The sequence below is a fragment of the Limulus polyphemus genome, unplaced genomic scaffold (genome assembly GCF_000517525.1).
Source record: "Limulus polyphemus unplaced genomic scaffold, Limulus_polyphemus-2.1.2 Scaffold1460, whole genome shotgun sequence".
NCBI classification, from domain to species: Eukaryota; Metazoa; Arthropoda; class Merostomata; order Xiphosura; family Limulidae; genus Limulus; species Limulus polyphemus.
The window spans coordinates 210,612-217,256 of NW_013667070.1; the positions used below are offsets into that span (position 1 = coordinate 210,612).

General features: G+C 34.3%; 1 protein-coding gene across 7 annotated transcripts in view; it reads right to left on the reverse strand.

Annotated features, from left to right (window-relative positions):
* Nucleotides 1–6,645, reverse strand: part of LOC111086820 (leucine-rich repeat-containing protein 43-like) — a 31,400-nt gene that overhangs the window by 3,573 nt on the left and 21,182 nt on the right. For 6 of the 7 annotated variants that reach the window (XM_022391264.1, XM_022391261.1, XM_022391263.1 and 3 more), the window contains one exon: nucleotides 1,583–1,784. The gene's annotated coding sequence lies outside the window, so the exon portion shown is untranslated. Of the gene's footprint in view, nucleotides 1–791; nucleotides 795–1,582; nucleotides 1,785–6,645 lie in introns of all 7 variants that reach the window. The other variant, XM_022391262.1, reaches the window with a different exon arrangement.

The following is a 6,645-nucleotide window of genomic DNA, read 5'->3' on the forward strand; positions in this document are numbered from 1 at the left end:
ACTCCCAACACCACGGTCACAAACGGTTCCGTTTACTCCCAACACCACGGTCACAAACGGTTCCGTTTACTCCCAACACCACGGTCACAAACGGTTCCATTTACTCTTCTACCTCATGGCCAATTGGTTAGGGTGCTCGACTTGTAATATAAGGGTTGCAGGTTCGATTCCTTGTTCTGCCAAACATGTTTGCCCATTCAGCCGTGGGACCATTATAATGTCACGATCAATCCCACTATTCATTGGTAAAAGAGTAGTAACCCAAGAGTTGGCAGTGGGTTGTGATGACTAGCTGCCTTCCCTCTAGTCTTTTACTACTCAATTAGGGATGGCTAGCGCAGATAGCCCTCGTGTAGCTGTGTGCAAAATTCAAAACAAACCAAACCCTCATCTACTCCGTTTCTATCTTTTTGTACACAACCTCAACATTCTCAGTGAAAGTCAAATCAAATGCTTTTCTTCTACACATAAACACGATGTTTCTAAAGATCACTTCCAAATTTTTACACTTTCTACTCTGACCAATCCACCCTAAGTCTACCTTCCATAAGTACTTGGATTACAGAGTTTCTTATTTTCCCGATTCATCTCATTTTTTGACCCTACACAATGCCTTAACCAGCAACTCAAATCCTCCTCCATAAACAGTGTACAATGAAATAGTTTTATTACAGTCTGACAAGCCAATGCCCTTTCACTCTAGCTAATATGTTACTATGATAGCAAAAAGGCACACAATGACACACTTTTTACTCCCACGTAAACTTAGCACAATGAAATAATTTTATGACCTTCTGACAAATTAAAAATTCATGTGCGGTCTCATCCTGTGCTAACAAAGTACAATAAGTTGATCATAGTTTGAGACACAGTAACATAGCTAGTTGATTGTTCAGCTTAGATACGTTTTTCTTGGCGTCCATTCATCTTTCACCGAGTCTATCTTTCTGAACTCTCGAATTAACAGCCCTTTCAATAACTCTGGAAGTTACAACCACCTATGCAAAGAATGTAATGAAAAACCAAACATTTAACACTTCAGAATAATAGACTCGGTGAAAGATGAATGAACGCTAAGAAAAAAGGAAACATTCCTAATTAGTAACCTACAGCCTAAGTTGAACAGTCAACTAGCTAAGTATATCAAACTATGGTCAACTCATCTTGCCTGAGATGGGTAAAAAGCGAAAACTTCATCCAACAAACAAGTGTCAATATCTAATGAAATGAAGAAAAAAAAAAGGACAATAAACTGGTCTTATCATATTTTGCAAAGGCCTAATGACACATTAATGTAGAATAATAGTATCTGATCCAATGCAAACAGAATAAAACCAAAGGGAGTTGTATTCTGACAAGGAACCGAAACGAATATTGTCTTATTCTATGATAATGAAGCACAATGCAACAGTATTTTAATATTCTCATAAGAACCATAAGTTGTGACTTATGCTAACAATGTACAATAAAATGGTCTTTTCATACTTTAACGAGAGCCAATGACAAGTGTCGTTTCAACAGTATTTTATCGATAAAAGAATTTTTACCTTACAATATTATGAATGCTTAAATTGTTTTAAACCTTTTTTTGTGGTTTTCACGCTACTGTAACTTCTGAGATCTTCCCGAACTATTCTTGCTTGCTGCTGTTTTAAATTTTCCTCCCAGATTACGTGCACCACGGGACTAACATCACAAGTCTTGGACAATGTGGACAGTGGTACAAGGAAAGTAGCTAACACTGAAGTCACGGATGAGTCCTCAATCCAACAGCCATCTTCCTTCTAAAAAGAAGTGTATGGATACACGTTACATAAAATTGTTTGTATAGTTTCTCTACACTTCCTGTCTATCCAAACTACAAAAACAAGTGAGAACTAAATGGGTTCAATATTATAATAAACTGGTTCACCATAACTGAAGTGTATGGATACGCGTTACATAAAATTGTATGTATAGTTTCTCTACACTTCCTGTCTATCCAAACTAAAAAACAAGTGAGAACTAAATGGGTTCAATATTATAATAAACTGGTTCACCATAAGAAAACTAAATGGGTTCAATATTATAATAAACTGGTTCACCATAATTCAAATACTATCAAACTCAAATCTCCTATTAAATAATATTTCAGAAAAATTGTGCAAAATATTTTCCTTGCAAATATTAAAGTATTTCGCAGCTTCCAAGTAACCTTGCGTTTTCTCACCTTTTCTTTAAGATTTTAACAGTATATTTGGCCCTAAAGGAAATATTTTTAAGATCTCAGAAATGAGAGTAAGGAAGAGAAGAGTACCGTTTTGTTGAGGCCTGATGTGGGAAATGTTTTCAGAGTTAACCGACCACTACATAGGTAATCTTCACATGGTGGTAAGGTGCCGTGATGAAGTTCTTTCCAGTTACTGGCTTTATTAACGTGTCTTTAAAAAATTTAAATTATTTATTGGTCAAAATCAGGAAATTATATAGATTTCACGCAAGTTTAGTATAAGAACCAGAATTTATATTCACAAGAAAACCTAGTTAAACACCAAACATAAACCTAAAACAGTAAACTGAAACAAGAAGCTGGAATGTTGATGACAAGACCCAGTTAAACACCAAACATGAACCTAAACGGAGTGAACTGAAACAAGAAACTGTAATGTTGATGACAAGACCCAGTTAAACATAAACCTAAAACAGAGTAAACTGAAACAAGAAACTGGAATGTTGATGACAAGACCCAGTTAAACACCAAACATAAACCTAAAACAGAGTAAACTGAAACAAGAAACTGTAATGTTGATGACAAGACCCAGTTAAACACCTAAACCTAAAACAGAGTAAACTGAAACAAGAAACTGTAATGTTGATGACAAGACCCAGTTAATCACTAAAATAAACTTAAAATGGAGTAATGTGTAGAGAAATGACAAGACCCAGTTAAACACTAAAATAAACATAGAAAAAAAGTAAACTGTATTAAGAGCACCGTTTTCTTAAGTATATATATTTTCTTTCAACAAAAGTTCAATAATAGATTTACCAGTTGATAAGATAGTCAGATTTTATAAAAGTGTGTTAATCTTTGTGCTTTCTCAGTTTTAATATAGAAGGAACCATCACTATGTTAATTAACAGTCTTCACTGGTAGTTTTCATTAGCTTTTAGATTTAGATAATGTTTTGTTTTGCAAATGGAAAGAAAGTTAAAATGTGTAGCTTTTCGAAGCTCTCAAGCATAGAGTTTAAAAACCATTTACATGTAGTCAGCATTAGTTCTGACATTTGTCTAGTTAATCAAAAACAACTGTTTGTCAAGATGTGGTACATACACCTAGGTATAGTGTCTTTAGTTATTGAAAAGGTTTGGTTATGAATTTCACGCAAAGCTACAGAAGGGCTATCTGCACTAACCGTCCGTAATTTAGCAGTGTAAGACTAGAGGGAAGGTATCTAGTCATCACTGCCCACCACCAACTCTTGGGCTACTCTTTTACCAAAATAGTGGGATTGACCATCACATTATAATGCCCCCATGGCTGAAAGGGCGAGCATGTTTAGTGTGATGGGGATTTGAACCCGCGATCCGCAGATGTCGAGTCGAGCGCCGTAACCACCTGGCCATGCCGGGCCATTATTGAAAAGGAAATGGAATATTTTACAGTAGAAATAAAAAAAAGAAAGAAAGCAGGTATTAGTGAGGATATAATTCTCCCAATTCTCAGGGGGGAAATTCCAAAATCAATGTGCCTAAATGTCCTTTATTTTGAAGTACGCTATAACTAAAAAAACAAAACATAAACCAATCTATGACACATGAAGAGTTAGTGCAACCACCAAGTTTGTTGTAAGGTGGTCATTATACCCTCATTGTACTTATAATAAAACTTTGATTTTGGAACAAAGGAGTACTTTCTTGAAATTCATAAATAAAATTATCTTTTGATTTCGTTTTCACCACTTAACTACTAAAGATTTCAATGTTATATTTCTGCTGTTATTTAAAGACATTCTTAAGTTTTAAGTGTACTACTTGTATTGTCTACATAATGGAATATCACAGAATAAGGTCTTATGAACTCCTACCACAGTAAAGATAGAGCCCATTTTGTTCTGGTGTCATTATAATTCCATTTGTTTAAATAAAATCTCATTACAATGCTTTCTGCTAATGTTCTATTTAATCCTATTTATGCGCTAAGTTAAGATTTCCTACACATTAATTCATTGCCGATGTAAGACAATACTGTCTGTTCATCTTCGGTAATAATAATAATATAACAGTGAAATCTAAGAACAATTAATTCTTTAGTTCACACGGAGAATAACATTCTCACATCAAACATTTTGTCGAGAGTTAAGTTCTTAAAATATCGATTTCTTTTGTCGATTAAAAGTCGCACGTTTTATCGAATAATCACAGTGAAGAAAAAGACTCGTGAAACAAACTTAAAACACTATCTGAGTTAATAAACAAATTCAATATTAAATTACCTTTGGTTTACTGTCCTTTTTACTCTGCTTTAGTGAACTAGATTTAGCACTAGGAGCATTACCCTGCCAGTGAGCTAGAACCTGATAAAACGTATATGAAGGTTAATATGGCACTTCTTCGATAGCAACTATTGTATATGATATGATAATTACACTACAACCTGATAAACTATATGAAGGTTAATAGTTGCTATCCAAGAAGTGCCATATTGTATGTTATATAATAATTACACTACAACCTGATAAACTATATGAAGGTTAATATGGCAGTTCTTGGATAGTGACTATTGTATGTTATATAATAATTACACTACAACCTGATAAACTATATGAAGGTTAATATGGCACTTCTTAGATAGCAACTATTGTATATGATATAATAAATACATTACAATCTGACAAAACGTATATGAAGGTTAATATGGCACTTATTGGATAGCAACTATTATATAATGATTACACAAAAAACAGGTAAAAATTATCTGAAAATTGAAACCTCAAAAAATTCTGAAAACAACCATAAAAACATATTGAATTTACCTTGGTAAAGTTACATCTCATGTGGTGTTACTTACTATCATCCTGATGATTTAAATGTTTAATGAAAGCATCTTTCGATAAACAGGATTTGTGGTTAACCATCGAAGGTAAACAAAAACTATATTTTAATTTTCTTTACTATCCTAAATTAAATTTTTTAATTGGATCTGTGTGTGTGCTTGTGTTTTACAACTTGCTTTTTGAAGATGCGAGATTATTTCTGTCACATTGTTATGAGTGTGTTTTCACTAAAGACTTAAAGCTTCTTTTTGGTTATGACTTTTCTTGTGTGGCTATTGTAAAAGAGACTGAAAGAAGCTCTGTGATGTACCGGACACATCTGTTGCCATGGGACAATGAGATTATCTTCAGTCACGTGGACACACTGATGACTCAGAATCTGACTGAGTTACATGCACTTATCCGGAAAGGCCTGTTGATGGAGATTAAAGAATTACAGGTAGATTTCTTGATTACTCCTGAATTATTCCAATTGTCATTGTGGAGCTAATCTCTTAAAAACAACAACAAAAGATGATGAAATATTGACACATTCATATTACACTTTTTCTGAGGAAAAGTTTTAAAAAAAATAATTTAAGCTACTTGTAGGGCAGGTTGTGTGCGATGGGTTTTCGTTCATGCACACAGAAAAACAAAATAAAAAACAAAACTGACTTTTTTTTTTTTTTGCCACAGTGAAAGGAAAAATATTCATTATTACTTAGCCGACTAGTTTCTGTAACACAGTTACCATCACCATGGCTAGTATCTACTTACAACCGACTAGTTTCTGTAACACAGTTACCATCACCATGGCTAGTATCTACTTACAACCGACTAGTTTCTGTAACACAGTTACCATCACCATGGCTAGTATCTAAGAAATTATAGGTGATAAGAGTGGACGTTTTTTGCCAAATTAATTTTAATTTAATTATTTAAGTGTTTTTAAGACGGTTTTTATTAATCTAATCTTAATATAGAAAACCATAGTTGATGGTTAATATGTATAGAGACTACTATTCATTAATAACACATCACATATACACATAACGATTACAATTATGCTGATAACTTGTGAAATATGTGACCCATTCTGAAGCCCCTGGGCTTTTTAACCGGGTCATCTTTTAAGCTCCCATTCTTGTGACCAGGCCATTTTAAAAACCCTGCTTTTGTTAACTAGGGCATTCTGAAGCCCCTGTTCTGGTTAACCAGGCCATTCTGAAGCCTCTGTTCTTGTTCACCAGGCCATTTCAAAGACCCCGCTCTTGTTAATAGGGCATTCTTAAAGACCCCGCTCTTGTTAAATAGGCCATTTTAAAGACCCCGCTCTTGTTAAATAGGCCATTTTAAAGACCCCGCTCTTGTTAAATAGGCCCTTTTAAAGACCCTGTTCTTGTTAAATAGGCCATTTTAAAGACCCCGTTCTTGTTAAATAGGCCCTTTTAAAGACCCTGTTCTTGTTAAATAGGCTCTTTTAAAGACTCCGCTCTTGTTAACTAGGCCATTTTAAAGACCCCGCTCTTGTTAACTAGGCCATTTTAAAGACCCCGCTCTTGTTAAATAGGCCTTTTAAAGACCCTGTTCTTGTTAAATAGGCCCTTTTAAAGACCCTGTTCTT